Source organism: Melospiza melodia, chromosome 5, assembly GCF_035770615.1.
Source record: "Melospiza melodia melodia isolate bMelMel2 chromosome 5, bMelMel2.pri, whole genome shotgun sequence".
In the NCBI taxonomy this organism is placed as follows: Eukaryota; Metazoa; Chordata; class Aves; order Passeriformes; family Passerellidae; genus Melospiza; species Melospiza melodia.
Window position 1 is genome coordinate 2993914 of NC_086198.1, and position 21718 is coordinate 3015631.

Sequence of the window (21718 nt, forward strand, 5' to 3'; positions counted from 1 at the left end):
TATGCTGTAATAGTTGTAGTATTTGAGTGAATCCAGACTGGTCAGCAATTTTATTAAAATATACTGTGTTCCATCAGAAATACCCTTAATAGTCAAAATTCCAAGTCTCAGGAAAGCAAACATTTCAAAGAGGCCCCTAACGCCGGAAACAAAACGTGCAATGAGTCCCAGGCTACTTGATCTGTGTTCCACTCTTCCCCAGTCCATGGAATTCCCTGACAATTTGTCTTGTTCAGCGTGGAGAAGAGATGATGGAGGGCAATCTGCAACATCTTGAAAGGGGGGCAGTGGAGGAAAGGGGGTGAACTCTGCTCTGGTGACCAGAAACAGGACACAAAGGAGAAGAATGGAGCTGCATCCAAGCTGAGACTGGAATGAAGGGAAGGCTTGCTCACTAGATGGGTGGTCACAGCATCAAGCCTGCCAGAGCTCAAGCAGCATCTGGATGGAGCTGCCAGTCACAGGGTTTAGTTTAGCTAGGTCTGAGAGTGGCAGGGAGTTGGACTCAATGATCTTTATGGGTCCCTTCCAGCTTAGGGGATATGCTGTGCCTCTGTGATTGCCTGCATAGGCTCAAGAGGGAAAGGACATGACAAAGAGTCTATTGTGGATTTTAATATTTTTGTTTTTGACTGATTTGAATGCAAGGTTTCAATATTGCCACAGAGTAATGAAACACAATTAATTAAATGCCAAAGAAATTTCTCTTGTTTTTTTTTTTTGTTTTTGTTTTTTTTTTGTTTTTGTTTTAGTTTTGTTTTGTTTTGTTTTGTTTTGTTTTGTTTTGTTTTCAATGAGGTATGGGGAAAATATGTCCAGATTAATATTGTCCTCAAATTTTTACAGCCATCTTCAAATGAATTGCAACGTATTATCTAAGTCTAATTGTTCATAATGTGGAAATAGTTTGCATGGCACATGATTCTACTAAAGTTAAAGAATAATTGAGGAAAAAAAAAGAGAATAACTGAAAAAAAATTATCAACCATTTTTTTTTCTGTCATCTACCTCGTCCAAACTCTACACATAGAGGAAGAGAGGTTTTGTCCTACCAAGGTAATGGAATGGAATAGTCTGGTAGACAAGAAGACATTATTCTGCAGGGGAGTAGAAAACCCTAAATTGCCTTCATCTCATGCTCTGACCCATCCTTGTTGTCAGGCACACAAGCACATATATATACCATTCCCTACTGAGCACAATCTCTTTCATTTTCAGAGAAGAGGAGTCTTCTCCCTTTGCTGCACAGATGAAGATGGGCAACACACAGACACCTGCACAGACTGACACTACATTTTACTTTTAGCTGCTCTGAAACAGCTTGAAATCACTGAAATCACTGTTAATCACGAGGTCAGTTAAATAATTAATATATCTCCAGCTTTTGACCTACAACAAAACAAAATAAGAATGAAGGCATACCTAAGAACTGTATTATGGATACTTGCCATCCTGTTCAAGGCACTTGCTGAACAAAATACACTATATTATCTAAAAATAATCTTATGTCAAATGAAAATTTCCTACTTTTCCTAAGATAAACCAAAAGCTTTGGAACATAATGATATTCCTGGTTTAGAGAAAGTTTATTGCTTCTTTTTTTAATATTTTCCTACCATGCTTTGCCAGCTTATATTTGGGTTACATGACTTGTGGTATGTTTATAGCATGGACAGAGACTAAGCAAATTTGTTTTGTATTATGAAAAATCTTTGCATATAAAAATAGAAAATTTGGTAGGAAGAAGCTATTCACATTCTGAAAGAAAATCATGGAACTTCAGCTGCAGTTTGTGTATGGAAGATTATACACAGGGCTAATCTTTCTCTCACATTTTAAAGAAATTTCTGAAGTTATTTCCAGATTTTTATTTTGCTGCCTTGTAACTGAAGGCAGGTCATTCCTTAAGAGGAAATCTCTAGGGTTTAGATTACAGTTCTTCATACAATAAAAGAAAAAACCCACAACCAACAGCAACAAAAAAAAACCCTATGACTCCAGTCAAAGAGGTTTGTTTCTCCAGCTTTTATTTGACCATTTTTCAACACTTTCCTTCAGCCTAAATGACATTAGTGCTAGACTAATTTGAAGACCACCCACTCTTCCAACTTCTACTTTCACCTCATATAGGCACTTAGGCCAATAAACAAGATGACTCAGAGCAGTTTTCTGCTTTCTTGGTGCAGGAGTGATTGTCTGTGGGAGTGTGCATTTATGCATGAGAAAGGGAAAAATTATTCCAGAAAAGGAGGAGGAGGATAAAAGGGAGTAAGATGCATCAAAACAGCATTACAGAATTTCAGTTCCAAGAAAGTCTGCTGGAGACTGAATTGTGGATGATGTTATCCAGGCTAATCTCGGCATAACAAAGCTTATAAATATGCTGTTCCAATCTTGCATTTAGTCACAAAATATGGAACTGCCATGTGAATCCAATAAAACAGGCTGGCTGAGAGGACAAATCCTCCCAAAGAGGAGGACACGCTAGTTTTAATTCTGCAGCAAGCTCCAGTAAAGTGTAATACACACAACAAGAGTGCCTACCAACATTCCTGGCTCTGCGTTTTCAGGCAACAAAGACAGTCAATATTCCAGACTGCAGAGCAGAGGATAAATTTCCCTCAGCAAATAGTGCCATCATAACTGGAACTAAAAACACAGACATGAGAAGCAACACAACACAGTCCAGTGTAAGGCTGTATTTGGTTAATAGTCCTCCAAAGACGGATATTCTTTGTTGCATGCTTCAGTAAGTCACTTTTTTTCTTTTCCTTCCCCCTCTTCAGCTGTCTAAGACCAATAATAACTTTCTCACATTTAGTTCCAAGTACAGGTCAGAAGTCTCACCTTTTTAGTTTAGCAAGCATGTCCAAACAGACCAAGCAAGTTAGTACATGGGAAATGGAGAGCTCTTTTTTCTAAATGAATTGATTTTGTTGAAGGTAGCAGAGAGAAAAGAAGAGTGGGGATTTAGGGACACATGAAAATTAAAAAAACAGAAACACAAATCACAAAAGATTTTCATTAATTGGGTGAACACATCCATGTGTTTTAACCCTTCCTCAAGTCCAGTGGTATTTTAATGTTTATGAGCATTAAGTCTCTTTTTCCTGGTAAGACATTTTAAGATTTGTTTATACCATATATCCATATGTGTTGTAATGTGATATGCTTGCTTTAATTTTTAGCATTGAATTCATATTTTGCTTATATTAGTATCAATTTCTCAATTTCTTACAAATTGTTTCCACTCAATTGGATCCACTGTGACCTCTCTCTAGTTTTGTTCTTTCCATCATTTTTTATGTTTGCTCTTTTAGCTTCACAGAATTTCATGTTCTCTTTCTACTGTATCTAAAAGGTCAATTCTTATAAGAGCATAGCACTCTCCTTTGTTTTTCTTCAAGTTTTTCTTTCACAAGAAATATCCAAAACATATATTTGCATCAATATAAAAAGATTTTGAAAAATATTGCCAAGGAAAGGTTTTTGGGTTTGGTTTTGGGTTTTTTTTTACATGATTCACGCAGAAGAAATAATGCTAAACTGTGGGAAAAGGACATGATATTTTGAGGCAGTGTCACCGTGTTCCTTTGTCCTCTAGACAGAATGACAAACTTTGTCTGGGATAAAGGGAGGTCAGCTAAAAGAAAAAGAAAAGGGGCATCTCCTTTATTCCCAACATATCATCATGTTCCACCTCATCTTTAATATCTACTTGCCCTAGGTGCAAAACAGGAGTATTTCACAGAGTGCTCATTGAAGACTTTTTCATTTATCAGGAGCGCTGGATAAGCCTGACTGAGAGCTACTATTGTGAGTAGGATGAGCAGAAGTTATTTTACACTGCAGTTCAAATGGGAATTAAGAGAATGCATCAGGAACTCAATATTCAGTGCTTGGGGTTTTTTTTCAAAATATTTTGTAATGTCTACTGGAACCAATTCTATTTCTTGAGATTTTTGGTATTTCATACTTGACACTTAATATAATTTGACATTTAAGAAATAAAGTATTACAAGTTGGAATAGGTTTATCTAGAGTTATGATGGAATGTATATTTTTACAGGCTAGATATTAACATTTATACTTCCCTATTCACTTATATTGCCCAATTGTTTAAGCCTTTATTTGGTATGGAGCCAAGACTGATGTTGCAATATTCCTTAGGAGTATTTCCTTTCCTTCAAGTTAAAATATTTGGCATTTCCTAATCTGCTATTAATTTGGAGAAATCTAGAGGCAGGAATATTTTTTTTCAAATCTATGGTACAGATATGTAATATATATACACATATATACGAAATATGAAGATGAAATGTTCCTGATTAAAAATGAATTTTTGGACATAGAAAAGTTTATTAACTGAATAAGTTCTACAAAGCTGCAACTCTAAACTGCAGAGGAACCAAGAATTATTTTAGCTACAGGAAACATTTGACATTCATTATTTCTGGCATATCCCACCATTCTTGTCCTTTTCAAAGAGCTCAGAAGAATTTGTATTCATAACGATAGTCTCAATGACCCTATCTGTAAAAATAAAATCATAGAACTAAAAAGAAAACAAGTACCATGTTTTAAATGCATGAGATTTCTGCAATACAGGAAGAAAAAAAATATAAACATGAGGCAAGAAATGTCTCTGTGATAAGAAGAGGTACAATAAAAGCTTTTGTTCTCTCTTTTTTGGCAATCGTTCAACAGTATATAGGCATGGAGTCAGCTGCTTCAAGTTTAGATTTGTTTGGGATTTTTTAATCCAGTGATCATGAAAATGTGCATGTGGTTAGGACTATCTTTCAAACTATAGGGCCATTTTATTTAAAGGTGAATTGGGTTTTAATAATAAAACAGTCAGCATTTTTTCTAATGCAGCTCCAGAAATGCATTTTTTCTAATTCAGCTCCTAATGGAGTATATTTCTACAGAATTAGGTTTGTACTCATTTATTTCATAAAACTATCTCTATTTCCATGTTATTTTCAGAGTATTAGTTGTCCCAATTCATGAATTGTACTTATTAGGAAGTGCATGAATTACAGCCATTTATTTTAAAATTCTGTTTTAAACACTATTTGCAGCCCTCTAACTAGGTTAGGAAATGAGTGACTTTATTCCCCTTTAGGGTCTAAAACTTTTTAGCAGACTTCAAATGGAAAGCATAAAGAGGTCTCAAAAAACCAGGACTTTACTGAAATAAAGCTACTCATATAAGAAGCATTGTAAAACATTAGCTGGACTGAGGTAGGTCCCTCCACTTTACTCATATTTTAAAATAAAACAACAAACAAAGCCTGCAAACATGTATGTATCTTTCTCGTTCACGTGTATTTTTGTTTGTTGCAATTACTATTTATTAAACCTGGAATTTCTTACCTCTTTGCATTAGAATGACCTTGGCTATATAAGAGACATTATGATGTTCTGATTAACTATTATATGCAGTTTCCAGACCACTGCAACAGCATTTACTTCAATGAAAATATTATTGCATATAGCAGCTACAAATCAGACTCAGATCATGGCTCAGTGACTTCTTTTATAAGCAAAACACTCCACAGTTAATATCTTTTCCATTTTGTCAATGTGTAAATCATTGCTTTCCAAGGAAGGCTACATACTAAACTAGGTAATGCATTGTTCAGAAAATATCCCATTCAAAAACGTGTTTTTTCTAGATCAGCAGGAAAAAGTTTGTAGCTCTGCATGTGAAGAGCTTTATCTCAAAACAAGCTTTGGCATTCAAGTGATTGCTGTCAAATGGGAGGGAATTTGCAAGGAGCCACCTTGGCTATGGATTTAAGCCCCCCCATCACGGTGGTCACAGTGGGCAGAAATTGAGTGAAGGTAGCCCTTTTTAATCACTGCCATTAAACACAGCCCTCAGTAGCTCCCGTACACCACTGGAAGAAACAACAGGTTTTACCAAAGACTTAGGGAATTTGCTGGATGTGAATGTCTTGTTGACGGCTGAGAGTAGCTTATTTTCATTTCACCACAGAGACAAAAGCAGTAACCTCTGAGAACTTCCTAAAGGCAATTCAGAATTTAACATATCTGTAGAAAAGCTTTGCTAAAACTTAGATTTGAAGAAATATTCAGAAACAGGAAGTCTTTTAAATGCCTTGTTAAAAGTTGAATTAATCCATTATTAGTCATCACTTCCATACTGAGACAGGGGGAAGGTTTCTCCATTTAATCTGAGAAGTTATGAAAGTCTGGATAAACAGAAGCCCTTTACAGTGAGTTAAGGACTATTTATCTTTTCATCCATGTTTCCCACTTGCACTGCCTGCCTACCTTTTCACCATTATTCCAGAATAAAAATTTGTATTTGGTAGCCACTTTCAAGCCTAATCAAAGCCAAACAATTCCTACAGTTTCATTTAAAATTATCAGAGTGGAAAATAGGATTCCAAATTAGTGACTCTTCCACAAGTTAAGCAAAAGGCAACTGTGTTACTTCATCTCTATGAGACATCACAAAACCACCTTGAGAAAGAGCAGATGTATGAAAAAATGAGAAAGAAAGGAAAGGAAAGGAAAGGAAAAGAAAGGAAAGGAAAGGAAAGGAAAGGAAAGGAAAGGAAAGGAAAGGAAGGAAAGGAAAGGAAAGGAAAAGGAAAGAAAGGAAAGGAAAGGAAAGGAAAGGAAAGGAAAGGAAAGGAAAGGAAAAGGAAGGAAAGGAAAGGAAAGGAAAAAAGGAAAGGAAAGGAAAGGAAAAAAGGAAAGGAAAGGAAAGGAAAGGAAAGGAAGGAAAAGAAAGAAAAGAAAAGAAAAGAAAAGAAAAGAAAAGAAAGAAAAGAAAAGAAAAGAAAAGAAAGAAAAGAAAAGAAAAGAAAAGAAAAGAAAAGAAAAGAAAAGAAAAGAAAAGAAAAGAAAAGAAAAGAAAAGAAAAGAAAGAAAAGAAAAGAAAAGAAAGAATCCAAAATTGCTTTTATCTACTCTGTCATCAGGGGTAGTCAGCATGGATTCGGTAAAGGTAAATCAAAGGTTTGACCAAGCTGATTGCCTTCTCTGATGAAAAAATCTGCCGGGATAATGAGAAGGAGAGCAATGGATCTTGTCTGCCTCAACTTCAGCAATGTTTTTGATAGTCTCTCACAAGATCTCATAGACAGACTCAGGAAGTGTGGACTGGAGGAATGGACAGTGAGGCGGGTTGTAATCAGAGGCAGAGGGTCTAGTTCCAAGCCTTGTGGTGTCCCACAAAGTTCAATGCTGGGCACAGCACTATTTATTTACTTATCAATGATTTAGATGGAAGGGTAAATGCTTCCTCAGCACATTCACTGATGACACAAAGCTGGAGGAGCAGCTGATAAGCCCAAACGTGCAGCCCTTCAGAAGGACCTCAGTAGGTTGGAAAGTTGGATGGAGAAGAACCTGAAATTCAAAAAGGGCAAAAGCAGGGTCCTGCATCTGGGGATGAATAACCCCATGCACCAGCACAGGCTGGGATTGACCTGCTGGAAAGCAGCTCTGCAGAGAGGGACCTGGGGGTCCTGGTGGACAACAAACTGCCCATGAGCCAGCAGCACATCCTGGTGGCCCAGAACACCAATGGGTCCTGGGGTGCCTTAGGAAGAGCATTGTCTGCAGGTGAGGGAGGTGATCCTGCCCTTCTGCCCAGCCCTGGTGAAGCCTCACCTGGAGTGCTGTCCCCAGCCCTGGGATCCTCAGTAAAAGAGTCATGGAGATCCTGGAGCAGGTCCAGTGGAGAGCAACGAAGATGATTGAAGCACTGGAGCATCTTTCTTACAAGGCCAGAATGAGGGAGATGAGCCTGAGAAATACATATGAGAGGGGACCTCATCAATGTCTGTCAGTATCTGAAGGAAAGGTGCCAAGACGGATCCAGGCGCTTCTCAATGGTGCTGAGCAATAGGACAAGAGAAAATGGACAGAACCAGATGCACAGAATGTTCCATCTGAATATGAGGAAGAACTTTACTTTGCAATGAAACAGATTGTCCAGACACTTTGTGGAATCTCCTTCTCTGGGGATATTCAAGAACACTCTGTGCATAATCCTATGCTGTGTGCTCTGGAATGACCCTGCTTGAACACGGAGGTTGGACCAGATGAGCCACTGCTGTCCCTTCCAACCTCACCCATTCTGTGATTTCCCTTCTCCTCTTGTTGCTACTCTATGCACGGTGATCACAAACAACCAGAACAGGCATTTTGCACAAGCAAGTACATTCTGACAGTGTTTTCTGAGAGACACAATTCTTAACAACCCAGATAACAGAACCGTGAAGAAACTGTCATTAAAAAACAAAACCTGTGTTTCACCACCACTGAAACTAATACAGGTAAAGCAGACAGAGAAGGATTTTTATATATCTCCACTGTTATTCTTCATTAACCAGAGTATAAACAGATATGGAAAGAGAAGAGCCGTTCAGATAATATTCAGTCATCAGTATATGAAGTTCAAATCCATATATTTACTATGAGAGAGACTGGTTGAAATGGCAGCAATTTTTATGCTTTTCTTTTTCTGCAATAATGTCAAGGTTCCTACAAATGTTTTCTACTCTTATCAGATAGACAATAATGTCTCTACTGGCAACACCTCCTCCTCTAATGCTTAGTGTCATCCTTACTTATGAAAGCAAGAACTTCAGGATGCAAACATAATTGAAAATGTTACAAGCGGAAAAGAGACAAATTATTTCCCCCTTGTTTGGTTTTCTGAAATCTTTAATGCTGTTAATATCCAGTAATTATTTATGTCATTAAATTCCAAGGCATGGCTACATCCTCCATTTCAGGAAGTCCCTAAAATGTGATTAGTCTGGGCACATATTCTCTGATTCTCTTAAGTATCTCTTGCTGCCTGCCCACTCCCAGACTCATGAAATTTTCTGCATGTCCTTGTGTGTGATTCATTACAGACTTTATGAACTCAGCGCCCAGAGATTCCATCAGTGACCTTGCATTTTCACTTTCCCACTGCCCCCTGTCCTTATCCCTCACCAGCAGATAACACACAGCACCTTCAGCTTTGTGGCAGCTTTCAGGAAGTGCCTCCCTGCGGTTTGCTTAAAGCCTCCGTGACTTGTACCATCTCTACAGCAAGGCAAACATATTTAAAGAGACTTGGCAATGAGTTAAGACAGTCTTGCATGAAAATTCTTCTTCATAAAGCTTTGTAAAAACCTTTATAAACGTCTCTCTCATAAGTGCTCATTTTTCCTTTGACACCAAAATTAACAGTTGTACAAATAAAAAACAAATTGTGGAGAAATTAATTGGGAAAATTGACGTTTTAGTGGCTAAATATTAGGACTTCCCTTGGCATCATATTTTTCATTTATATTTTTATTTCAGGAAAACTGAAGGGAGTATTTTTTAGTCTTTTGCATTAATTGTTTTCGTTTCAACTGTAGGAAGCCTGTGTTTTGCATATTTAGGTCTTTACATTCTTTAAGAATGCCTTTAGCTACTGTTATGTTGCCATAACACAGTTTAACTTTGATGACATTTTGCAAAAGAATCTCTGAAATTTAGGAAGCAAAAAGGCACACAGTCATTTTAGCAGAAGATTGCAATAAAAATCATCCTGTCAAAGTTGTTTATTTACAAAAATTGCATAACTTCCTATTTATTATATTAATTCACAGTAATTTTGAGGCAGCAGAAAGAGGAAAACTCAATCAATCAAAACCAGCTTCACTCTCCCATTCCCCATCACGCCCTGGAAAAAGAAAAAGATTGCTGGAGTTTACTATGAATCAGATCAGGCCACTCTGGAGTCTAGATGATTATTTAATCAGAAACATATACACACACATAAAACACCGCCACAAACAAACAAACAATCAAACAAATAGCTTGTTAAATTCACCCTAAGAACTAACTGTGATATTCACCTTTTTTTTCAGGTGGACATTAATATCTCTTAGATATTTCTCAAACCTCATACTGATTCTTTAATGAGGAAAATAAAACAGAGACAGGCTGGGGATCTACATGAACAAACAAATTTTTTTTTCAGTAGATTTGGCAGATTATAAAGTTTTTAAATTACACTATGAATCCTAACAGAATCTCAGATTGGCCAAGGTTTGAAGAGACTCCTAGAGGTCATCTGGTCCAACTGCACTGCCCCTAAAGCCTCTTGCCCAGGACCATGACCAACAACACCCTCAGGAATTTTTCTGATTTCTACCCAACTTTATCTTTTAGCTGGCAGCCAGAAAGCACAGCCTATTGTGAACTGGATTTAAAACCTCAGGGAAAAGGCAGTATCTTAGTAAGATGGATTCCATGGACCATATACACATGCAATTGTATAGAAAAAATAGTTTGATTTTAGTTGTATAAAAATTTTCAAGAAACTGACATGTAGAAAAGTATTATATTCAAACAATGCTATTTAATTTGGTCTTACCCTCCCTTTATTGAAGAAACACCAGCTTTGCATTTGTTTCAAGACTCCCAGCTATGCTTGCTCATGGCACAAGCGGTTTATATGATTATGTATTTTGTCAATAGAACCTTGGGTTATTCACTGCACTAAGTGGACAAAGAGGCAAAATTAAGAGCACAATCAGAAATCAAATGTGTCTTGGTTGTCAAGTACTTAATTTTACAAGCCAAATAATGTTCCTTACCAGAGCTTTCATAGATACAATAGATTTGCATAATCTAAGAGGGAAAACAGATTAGGGTGCCTGGCATTTAAAATTCTACTCTGTGTACTATCTGTAGTTATTTAGTCTTAAAAAGAGCTTGAACCGAATATTTGTAGACTATGGCCCAGCAGGATGGTGTTCAGCATTTTTTGCTTGTTTTGTTGCATTCCAGTGACTTCCCTCTCCCATCAGTAGTAAGATTTACACTCAGAGAACTATAATGAGTCCTAATCATGTTTTCTCACTAGCATGACCTTTTAACACATGGTTAGATCAGGTATGCTGAATTTGAAATGTATTGACCAACAGTAAATATGAAAACTAAACACTGCAAGGAAAGGGAAGATTAAGAAAGAATTACATACATGTAGTCATACAAAGCCAAGAGAAAATTCGCATTACATTGTTTTAGAAGCACATTTGCCTTCAGAAAAGAAAATCTAAATAATTTCCTAAAAATAAAATCTAAATAATTTCCTAAAACTTAGCATTTAAAATATTGGTGAGAATATAAAAAATTCCTATGGGATTTATATGATTTGAAGCCTCAGTTTGAGTTTGCACGAATCCTTGAATTTAGGATGCCCTTAGGCTGAAGTGCCTGGAGCAGACACAAAGGCCTGACGGGCTTGTGAGAGCCAAGCTGGAATACACCTGTAATCCTGTAGGTATGGGAGCTGCTGTTTTATTCTTTAGTGTTTTTCTCATATACCTAGGAGGCAACAGTGCTCTCGTAGAGAAGTCTTCTCTTGACCATTGTTTTAAAACTTGTCAGAGAATGCCTGAAAACCTTATTTCGCAAAGACAAAGTGCATGACAAAGTAGAATTATTTGCAGTACAAATAAATAGTCAATTGCAAATATTAGATGCTGTGAACCAATTACAAAGGTGGTTTTGAAAAGTTTTGTCAACTGGTGACATGAAGTCCTGCATTACAATGGAGAATACCAATAACTAGTCTCGAAGCATAAAACTCCCTGGCCAAAATATTTTCAACAAGTCTCCCAAATCTACCCAGGGTTATCATTAAATAATATATCCATGAAAGAGAAACTGGAAAAGCTATTTCTTCTATGTCGTACTGCCCCAGACCTCCTCTATGTGGACAGTGCTTTGACATTAACTAGTCATAAGTATAAATCTTGCTACTGATCTGCAAAATACTCCAAGTATTAATTATTTTGCACAGAAGGATGAGTTTCCAATTTCTTACAATCAAGGAATGCTAAAAATTCATCTTTTGAGGTCTGTAACACTGGACACAATTACAAGTCAGTCTTTCAATTCTTAGTAAAATGCATTACTTGTCTGAATTTCACATCTCAATGTTTTCCGTGTTTATCAGTAGATAAGAGCCTGAAGTATTTGAAAAGATGTGCTGCAGGGCATCAGACATCCTCAAAGTTTGGAAAACATTTTTCCTCCGGTTGTTTTGACTTGGTATCATCTTTCTTTCTACAGTTCAGGAGTTTTAAAACATTAAAGTTGTTGAGAGTGAATTGATTGGTTCACTATTCTCCTTTGGCTCAGATGCATGTCTGTCTCACCACCCTTCTCTAAAATTTTAGGCTTAGACAGATTCTTGTGGGGCAGAAATTCTCCTTCCCTTTCCCCTCATAAATCCTGATGTTGTTAATGATGTTCTTTGTGGGGGCAGCCCCTTGGTTCTTTATGAGTGCTGCAATGCAATCAAATTTTACAATTTAATTGATGAAACTAAATATGTTACAAAAATAAATTTTAAAAATATAAACTCGAAATGAAATTTTTTAAAAAAATCAAGTTCTACGATTCTGTGATTGTAATGACTCAGGTCTGACATTTGTCGCATTTATTCAGCCAAAATAAACCTACCTCTCCAGTGATTTGAAATTTTACAAGTACTGTTGTACAGGAGACATCAATTTAGTATTCCTCTGTTATAGTTATCCAAGCAGGTAACTTAAAAAGGAGAAAAAAATCAAGTTCAGTATGAAATGTCTTTTCTAATGGGCTTTGGAAGGTTGCACAGCACACAAATAAATTTTAATTGACCTATTGATGAAAAAGTCTTCCTCTATTTAAATACATTAATTTATTAAACGCATCATAGAATTCAATATTATAGGTGTCCAGGCAAAATTGAAGAGCTCCATTAAAATATATTTGCTTTCCATAGCTTTAGCTAAAAATTAACTTTATTCATTTTCTACAATTATTATTTTACTGCATTGAAAATATCTTTGAGACTTCTCAAATCTGAGGTTAATTTGAATCACTTCAGTTTTACCACTGTTACAGGTCACAAATGATTTCTCCTGGAAGTTATAAACAAAGTATCTGTGCTTTTCTGCGTCCTAACTGTTTGTGTTTTGAAAGAGTAAGTGCCCCTCAAATTATCTGATAGATCAACAAGGTAGAAAATAATTAAAATGTTTAATTAATAATACATGAGTCTCAATCAGACTTTATGCTTTATGAGAAGCACAATAATTCAGATGCAAACGTAAATTTCAGTGACAGATAAAGCACAGTCATACAGAGATATTTTTAAAGTAGTATTTAAACTGGCTATTGATTAACTGTTTAGTTAAGAAATTTAGACAGGAAAATATTTAATAAAGATATGTATCAAATAGCTTTTCAACTTTTCTGCACAAGTGCAAAAATATTCCTACCCAGGCTGATTCACAGTTTATCAGAAAACAAAAAGGCCACATACACTCTTTGTCTGCATTATAAGCATTGAAAAAAAATAGAAGTCAGAAGTCTCACTTTCTAATTCAAATGTGTGGGCCCAGTTTATCCACTGCTCTAGAGAACTTTTCAGGTTATCTGTGCCATTAAAAAATCAGCAGACCCAGTGAGAATTTTGCTTCCAAACTTGAATGCAATCTCACCTGTGATCAGCCTGGAGGTGCAGCAGAACATGGCCAGCATTTAACAAGTTTTTCCCCTAGGAAGCACACAGTTGTTAAGAGTCTGAAGTGTTTCATTTAGATTCTGCAAACACACAAAACTCCCCAACCATTGGTACTTTCTATAAAATCTACTTCTGTTAATTGTGAGATCACCAGGCATTTTCAGGGAGACCTAAATTCTTTCCATAGCGGGATCCACTACAAAAACATCAACTCCAGCCCTGCTGAGGAGGCGATTTGTGCCTCTCACACAGCTGAGAGCTGCTATTACAGCTACCCACTGAAAGCACAGGAAAGTGCAAAGAATTTTCTTAAAGAAATGCCAGAAATCTTGTCAAAGTCTGCTTGTAGTTCGTATCTGAATGAGACTAGGCATTGGGGTGAGGGGTTGTACTGGAGGCAAATTAAAACAGTCAAAAAATGTTCATGTTTTTCAGATGTTAGCATTTAACCAGATTTAACAGTCTTTTGAGACACACAAAATGATGCTATCCAACAGTATTAGAACTGCTGTGTCTAGTTTTGTTCTTCAGAATCTTCTCTTTGATCTTCATTTTGTCTTTGTAGTTTCTTTCTGAACTGTAATCCATGCTCCAGTCAAACATGCTATGTTCAAGTATGATCTACTATTTTAGCAAACTTTATTGTCTCTAATGAATTCTTGTCCTCTTCACTATCTCTTCAATGCTTATAAGGCACACAAGCTTCCCGCTCCTTTAATTAGATTCTGTTTAACAAAAAAAAAAAAAAAAGAAAAGAAAAAAACACCACAAATTAAAAACACCACAAAACAGACTGCAGCCTTTTTTTTTTTTTCTAATTTTTTCACTTTGCCCTCCTCTGCTGTTTTTTATTTATTGTGCAGAAGTCTGCTGCCTAGTTGTTCACTGCACATCACTGCTGAAAGAGGCACAGCCAGCTGTTAGTAGGCACTATCAGCTGAAGACATGCATATATATGTTCACTTAGAGATGGCCATCATTTGATATTCAGCAGGGCTGAAGATACAACTGCACCACTGTATGTATGTTTTTTTGACAGGCTACAGGATGTGCCTCAGATTTTTTGGTCTAGTTTTAGCTGCTTTTTGCTGATTACCATCATCCTTTACAATACAGTCTGCACAGCGAAAGGCATGGACATAGAATGTGTTAGAGAAGCCCTCAAAATGCAGGAGCAGAGGATGAAAGATTGCATTAATAATTTTCCAAACTATACTTACGAAGAAATAAGTGCCTGAGAAAATATGGTTTCCAGTGGTACTGTTAACCTGTGGCCTTCCTACAAAACCCTGCACAGCTCCAGTTCTTCTCCTGGAGCCATCTCTGTTTGCACTGTACTGTCCCTGCAAGGCCTGCGTGGATATAGGGATCATGCTGTGAAATATGTTGCACAAAATCAGATTTTATTAGGACATAAAGCAATCAAAGCATTATTCCCAGAAGACTTTGTAATTCTGAGATGTGTCATAATGTCTTAGCAAGATGAGAAAGGAGCTTCTACTGCTTACTTCTCCTCCTGGAAAAAAAAATGGAAAGATTAGATGCTTCCAGTTTCCAAATCATGGTTTTATGCTTTATCACTCAATAACAACATTTTCTTTCAGTGCTTCTTTAAAGGCTATTTACAGGAATACAATATTTGCTATGTTAACAAAGCCATGCCCCCTTTCCCCAATGCCCAAGGCAGCTGTAAAGACACTGTCAGAGTACATATTTCAATTACTCCTAAGGGTAGCAATAACAGCAATAGACATAACAAAAGATTATTGTACTTGATATTTTATGTATCCAAGAGATAGACATGTCAATTAAACCTCATTACTTTCTCTGTGTCCACAATTATTTAGCATAACTCACTGTAAACAAATAGTGGTTATATCACTCAGGATGAAGTATTATTATATAATTGTAGACACAACACTAGGCCTCATGAAAAGCACATTTAATATCAAATCCCACATATCTGTGTTTGATCTAAAAAAAAATATTCATGCTTAAACTATTCCCAACTTTTACTCAGCTATTTATTTCCTGAAATGTGTGATGCTTTCCTCTGCAAATGTTGTGTGTAAAGGTCATAGTCCTTTTTTTTTCTTTTATTGTTAATTGGCTAAATCTAAGATGTTTTAGTACAGGAGGAAGGATCTTTGAACACCTATTTTGCAGAGGTACTTCTTTTCAAAGATATGATCCATAAAACAGCAAGAAATATACTTTGCTAAATTACTGTTCTTGAATAGCTCACCAACTGAGCACTGAAAAAGGCATAGTCTAAATTAATAGAGATCAGGACAATGTACAGAATGAACTGAATTTTCAATTTTCATGGGAGACTGCAAAAAATGGAGGCAACAAGGTCCAAAGTGAAAAAAAAAATTAAATATTAGAAATCTCCTCTCGTAGACAGTATCTGTGGAGACCACATTAACCATTTTGTTCTGTTCCCAAGGACTGGGCTGAGCCCCCAGCACACAACTCTGGCATTTCAGAGAATATGCTCTGCTCCTTCCAAATGATCTAAAAGGATCTACCCCTTACTTTTCATCCCACATGAAAAAGGAACACAGTTGAAATCCTCACGCACAACAGTGTTCTACTAATACAAATACTTAATTCACGTATTATTATAAATAATTAATACATTTGCTAGTAAACTTGTATACCACCACATGAGCATTAGGCTGCATCTGCAGCCTAATGCTGCACAACAACAATAAGAGTCAGTTTACTAAATGTAAAGTCATTATTATGTATTTTCTGTAAACATCTATTACAGTATGTAACTAGCAGAAAAAATAAATTACCATTTGGTATTAAGTATTTTTTTAATGTTGAAAATGCTCTTGCTAGTGGCCGTACAATTTTTCACAGTCCTATGTACATGCCTACCTACATGTGCACTAAAACCAGTTGTAAGATGTGGGTTTGGTCAGTGGAAAACCTAGTAATATTTCAGATTCACCTTCCCACCCCTGGGTTTAGTTATGTGCTAGTTATCCTCAATGCAGTTGTTCCAGAATTGCCTTTGCCACAGCAGGGTACATGGCATTGACCTTTCCTATTCACTTGGCAGCGCTGGCTCAGCTGGACAAAATGTCAGTACTGGCTTTGCACATCTTCATTTTAAAAACCTCTACTGCTTCTAAAGAAGACCAAACAGCATGGATATAAGGCAGAGGTTAGCAAGAGCTGGCTTATGCTCTGGCAAACTGGGAGTTCCCAAAATACTGGCATGTGTCCTTGCAGATATGCCTGTTGGGGTTAGTGATGCCAGAGAAATTCACACAGTAGATGAGAGAGGTCACATAAATTTGAGGGCATTAAAAAGAGAAGTTACCATTTCAGCACACCATTTTTGCCTTGCAGGGCCCTAGGGAATAGAATGGGATAATTCTACAGGCACAGAGAAGCAGATCTTCAGTTAAACATTTTATCATGAGTGAGGAATAAGGATACTATTCCAAAATGACAGAGGAGATGAGTGTGTGTGTGTGTCTTAATCTTAAAGACCATAAATGGTCTCTGAGAACCTGAAGTGAGAACCTAAACCTGTGTTGGATAAGTTTAGCAGCTAGAATACCATGATGAAAGTGTAAGACCTAGAAAGGTATTACATACACTTAGGGTCTACTGGACACTGAGAAGACAGCTCTGAAATTATCCTGGTAGTTTCCTGCTTGAAAAGATCACTGAGATGAAAGACCATGTCAGGGATGGTGTCAAACTTTAATAGCAGGACCTTAATGGCATCAAATCTGTTATTAAGCACAGCTGCATGAGCAGCTTCAAACAGGAGAGTTTTAAGTTTCTAATTTACAAAAGCTCTTAAAGCCATCCTACTTCTAACCTGACTAGCACCCTTTATCCCCTTCATTAAACCTGCAGTTCATGTCCTAAATACAATCTGTTAAGTCAAAGGTGCAATTTTGGTCTACATTCTGGCAATTAGACAGCAATGGCAAAGGTACAAACTGGGGACTGCTTGCTATTTATTAATTCAGAGTCAGCAATTCTCTTTATAGCCCAGTGGTAGAAAGAAGACCAAGTATTTTGTTTGGTACACTTACTTATTGAGGGAATGGTACAAAATAAAGAGAGACAAGAGTCTCCTCATCAACGAGCGACAGGTATTTTATAAAATTAGTCATAAGAATGGCAAATATTAAACAGAAATGTAGAAGTACATACATCAACAATAGCACTCCATTTTGAAACTTCCAAGTGGCTCTAGGTGTAAAAACAAGGTCTGGTGTTGTGGGCACTGTCAGATTTTCAGTATAGCCTAGAGCTCAAAACATGAATTCTTTGTGAATTAACAATGTCACTTTCTTTCCAAGAGAGCTGTGGGTGGACTTTCAATGACTTGGAAAGTGAGAACAGTCAGTTTCATGGCGTGCAGCATTTGATCTATTTCTAAACTCTTAAAAATACTTCTTTTTCCATGGATATTGCAAAATTTCTAAGTAGGTCTTTTCCTCAAAGGAACTGCAAGATCAGAACAAGGAGAGCACAGACCATTCTAGAAATTCTATACTCTTGGCTATGCATTTGGGCACAATGTGAATAAATTAAAAGTAGAAATGTCATTTTGAAAGAGAAAATATAAATTTATTCCGTCTTTAAAGACAGAATCAATTTTGGAACACTGTAGGGGGACTGATTTTCTTCTATATTATTTTTTGCAAGTCCTTCTATTTGGTTGACCTCAGTCTATATTTTATAAGATCACTAATCTTTCAAAAATGTAATAAGTGCTTACTATGAGAATTCTTGTAAGACTTACTTAAACAAACGTGTTCTACTTTTAAACAAAGGATTGGAAACCAATTACAGTATACATATTCTTAGTTCTAAAAGAAATCTAACATCAGCTCAGGCAGGTATCTTTCTGTCTGTATGGTTTATTCTAAATCTATAACTGTCAGATTTGATACTGCAGTTTCTCCCATGTTTCTATTTTATAATAAAACCAATAGTCAAAACTTCAACTGATTGTCAGTGCAGGCCCCGATGGCAGTATTGGGAATATTTGGTTGGACTTGATAACTCCAGTGAGATAGGCTTGCCCAAGGGATGTTGAACTAACAGCAACATTGGATAAATTTAAATAATTAATAGTTTTTCCATAAAAATATCAAATTAACAAGTAACCACTAAAGAAATTAGGAACAGTCCACAAACTAAATGCAAAGATTAAATTCTGATTAATCCAAAGGAAAATTTGGGTTCAATTATCTAGAAACTGAAGAGAAATTATAAAAGGGCTAGAAAAAACAAACAAGAACACTAATAAACACTGCCTTAATAATGGGTGTTAGATCTGTCTCTCTGCAGTTTCTACCTCTCTCTAAGTCTCAAAGTGCAGATTCAGACTTTGATATCTCACTGATTGCAGTGTATAATGCATTCCAATAGACTGATTTCTGGGAGAGGGCAAAGAGTAGGACTCCTGCAGCACAAATTTATTATATTGACTTTACATCTGGTCTATTTGCCTGCAAGTAACAGTAATCCAGTAAATGGCCTCTGCTAGGTTCATCTTATAGAAGTGATGAGACAAGTTTGTCCTCCAAGGATTCATCACGAGCATAGAGCAGCATCATCAGTCTGAAGGAGTTGTGAGAGTTTATCTTACTGACTTGTCTTTTCTTATTTGTCTTCTAAACAGAAAAAAACATTAGGAAAATAAAAAAAAATTTGCTCTTCCATTTGACGGTATCTCATAAATTAGGGCAAGAAATTGAAAGCACAAAAGGGTTTATTATTATGAAATATGGTCCAATAGAACACATTATCATTCTTACCATGGGTTTGGTATGTTCATTGTAATGGCTCATCAGAATATATTGCCCTCTCTTTTACACTCTTATTATTTATAAATAAATATGTTTATCATCTCCATAATAAATTTTCTTATGTAGGACTCTTTGAAGTAGTCTTACCATTATTCCAAATCTCAGAGTGTAAAAAATCACCTGAAAACACTATAAATATGTTGGATCTTATTATTCAGATTTTCTCAGTGCCATTACAGATAGATTGCAGAAAATGAAGTATGTTGAGAATTTTGAATTTATTTGCATAAGATGGACTTGTTATGTTTAAATTCTCCTTTACAGTGATTACACTAACCTAACTGCACACAACTGCTCAAGGTGGGGTTATTTTGTATTTTCTCTTTTTGGAATTGCAGCCTCAATTCAGGTAATTTACTTCACCATCTTATGTAAACAGCTTATCTTTGTAACAATATCAGAAAATCACCTCAGAAAGAGCAAAAATTTGAATATATACCATGGTCTACTGTGTACTGCTTCCAAAGAAAACTTTATCTCCTCTAATTCTTCAGCTAAGCAACATATGCACTGTTAAAAAGGCAAACTTTGGGAGCAGAGAAAGTCTATGTTTTGTATGGGTTACATTTCCAATGGAGAAAAGAGGATAAAACTACAATTGAAAATGTTGCAAACAAATATTTCTCAAATAATTCACATTCGAATGAAACTATCATCTTTGCAAAAGTTATTATTTTTTATTCCCCCCTGCCATTCTATGGCTCATGAATAGACCTTCAAAATTTACCAGTTGCCCTTCACATAATTCATTGATGCTAAGAACCATGCATGCATTCAGAGATAATTCTCTGCACTGTGCCTGTACTATAAGATCATATCTCCTGTTACATATTTTAAAAAAAAATCTTAATTCAAAATTGTGCTAATATAAGTCCTTTTCTAACAGATTTAAATAAAAGAGAATATGCCCCACATATATATATATATCACAGCTGCAAGCACAATAATGGATTGACACATGGATTTTCCTTTCTGCTATCAAAAGGTTCCCAGCTACCCAGGAATGCACATTCATCTTTCAAAACAGCTATAACAGGACACCATGAGTAGAGACTGGATAAGAAAGGGAACTAACGCATTTCCAGTCCCCAGGACTGCTTGCTAAGAGTCCTGTATTTGTCTACAAACCTCTCCTATTCCCCAAGAATTGCAATCTCTCCTTTAGCTGAATTTGCCCTTCACTGTGTAGTGCAATTCCAGTGATAGTTTGCCTGTGTGTGCAAATATCCCCCAGTTCATACATTTAAAACCAAAAAGTCACCATGTTCAAAAGTTCCAATAACTTGACATTTTGTAGCATTGTGTGTTTTATACAGGTTTTGTTGTAAAATTGGTTATTTCTTAAAAGTTAAGATTATGGTTTGACCCTTGGTTCTCGTCATGTTCTCCCTTATCATGGTTTGTTCCTGAGTTGTTTGTCCCTTGTTTTCCCGCCAGCAACCTGTCTGTTAAGGTGACCGATCCCCTAGTCCTTCCCCTTATGTCCTTATAAGTTTATCTCCTCCCTCTTGGTGCTGCCCAGTTTCCCCGTCCATCATTGTAACCACCCTCCTTCATTTCGAGGATTTTCTATGTCAGTTGTGCCTTACTTAAGACACGATTTGTCTCCTGAGCCTTTTCCCTCCCCTACGCAATCCTTATTGGTTCTGGGTGTCCCTCGCTCCTCCCCGGGCTTGGTTGGTCCCCTCGTGTCTCCTCCCATCACACCCATCCCCTTCATCAGCGCCTTCCCAATGTCCTTTCTCTGACACCGACACCGCCGGGGTCAATAAAGCGCCTTGGCGTCCGTATGTGTGCCTGCTACTTCCCTCCCCTGCCTCAGTGCTTCACAGCCTGCTCTCGCCCGCGTCACCACGCCGCAGATGGAACCACTGCCCGGGGTCCTTCCAGATAGCCTGGGAGTGGCGCGATTTGTGGTGCCCACCGGTCGCTCCAGGAGCGTCAGCACCTGTGGCCGCAGGAAAAGACTGCAACGTTTCACTGACCTTTTCATGGAAGTGAACCAGAGACTCACTCCGTTGCCTTTATTCTTTCAATGGTTCAAGTTAGGATTGTTAATTGTCCTTTACACATGGCAAAAGGAGTTCCTGGTGTTTTGCGGAGAAAAGAAGAAACCTCACAACTTTATAAAAGTTGTAAAGCCCTGTATGTTTATTTACGACGCGCGCCGGACGCAAGTCCCCCAACAAGGCATGCGTGCCTCTGAAGACCTCGGGTCTTCTTTTATCCCCCTTCCAAATGCATATGCATACAGTTCCACAATAAGTTCATACATATTCATTCCGTGTGACATTTAGCACCAGTTCTTCTT